At 39.6% G+C, this 1825-nt stretch overlaps 1 pseudogene; it reads left to right on the plus strand.

The window, feature by feature from the left end:
- Positions 1 to 638: 638 nt before the first annotated feature.
- Positions 639 to 1129, plus strand: LOC116627876 (annotated as a pseudogene).
- Positions 1130 to 1825: the final 696 nt, after the last annotated feature.

The following is a 1825-nucleotide window of genomic DNA, read 5'->3' on the forward strand; positions in this document are numbered from 1 at the left end:
GAGGGAGACAAACCACAAGAGATTCCTAACTCTAGGAAACAAATGGAGGGTTGCTGGAGGGAAAGGGCGGGGATGGGGTAATTGGGTGAAGCGCATTAAGGAGGGCACCTGAAATAATGAGCACTGGGTGTTATATGCAACTGATCAATCACTGAACTCTACCCCTGAAACTAATAATACACTGTATGTTAACTAAATTGAATTTAAGTAAAAAATTTCCAAAATGGGTGCAGAAATATCTCTTATATACCCTGATTTTAATTATTATGGGTATATATCCAGAAGTGGAATTGCTGGATCATGTGGTGATTCTGTTTTTAAGTTTTTACAAACCCCCCTACTATCTTCCACAATGGCTGTGCCAGTTTACATTTCCTCCCAAAGTGCACGGATTCCAGTGTCTCCACATCCTCTCCAGCACTTTTTACCTTCTGGGGTTTTGTGCTTAACTTTATTGTTATTTTTGTGGGTTTTTTGATAGTAGCCTTTCTGATGGATGTGAGTTGATGGCAAATTGATTGTTGGCAAAGGTGCAAAAAGCAATTCAAAGAGAATTTGCTGAGCGGTCTTGTTCTCCACCTTTCTCTTCTTGTCGCTGAGGCTGTTCTGCTCTTGTCAGCCTCTGGCCTGCAGCCTCCATGCCTTCAATTAAGCTGCAGAGTTCTGATGGAGAGATATTGGAGGTTGATGTTGGAATTGCCAAACAGTCTGTGATTATCAAGACCCATTTTGGAAGATTTGGGAATGGATAAGGGAGAAGATAATGACCCCGTTCCTCTACCAAATGTCAACACAGCAATATTACAAAAGATCAATTCAGTGGTTCACCCACCACAAGGATGAACCTCCTCCTCCTGAGGATGATGAGAACAAAGAAAAGCAAACAGATGATATCCTTGTTTGGGACCCAGAATTCCTGAAAGTTGACCCAGAAACACTTTTTTAACTTATTCTGGCTGCGAGCTACTTAGACATCAAAGGTTTGCATGATATTCTATGCAAGACTGATGTCCATATGATCAAGGGGAAAACTTCTGAGGGGGTTCACGAGACCTTCAATATCAAGAATGACTTTACTGAAGAAGAGGAAGCTGACGTAACAGAGAACCAGTGGTGTGAAGAGAAGTGAAGTGTGGGGCCTGACACTGTAACACTGTAAGGATAGTTCCAATTACTAGTTGCACCACTCTGCTTATAATTGTTAATATGAGACCAATAGTAGACAAATGCAGCAGAAAATCAGTTGTTTGAGCAAAATACTGTCTTCCTTGCATGTGTAGTTTGAATAGAGTCCAAATTTATCGCTGAGTTTCTTCCAGTATGATCAAAAGTTGCTTTTTTCTTTGACCTGAATAAAACTGAACTACGGATTCTCTATACAAGGTGGCATTTGGGGATTTCCCTCTCTTTGTAGAGTGATTTCTGCCTAGTTTATTGTGTAGTTAACTTTAGTTTAATGACCTTTTTAAAGTTGGCATTGTAGATAAAACATGTTGCAAAACATTTTCTGAAATAGAATTAACAATGTATCATCTTTATTCATGAGTTGGAAACTGGAAGAAGGCTAATTGAGGTAAATGTTTTGAGTGGGGTTATTAGGTTGTCTTCCAGCTTCCTATGGTTAAGGAGTACCAGCAGAATCGATTAGCCTGTTATGTAACAAGGCTCCCTTAATTGGATCTAAGGACTTTTTGCATTTTTAATCTTCAGCTTTGAATATGTTGGCTGGAGACTCAGTGACTACTCAGTTTGTGGTATGGAAGGAAATATAACTAGATAGTCTGTTAGCTTTTCAATTAAAAAAGATAGGGGCACTTGGGTGACA

This window comes from Phoca vitulina, unplaced genomic scaffold (assembly GCF_004348235.1).
Source record: "Phoca vitulina isolate PV1807 unplaced genomic scaffold, GSC_HSeal_1.0 scaffold104, whole genome shotgun sequence".
NCBI classification, from domain to species: domain Eukaryota; kingdom Metazoa; phylum Chordata; class Mammalia; order Carnivora; family Phocidae; genus Phoca; species Phoca vitulina.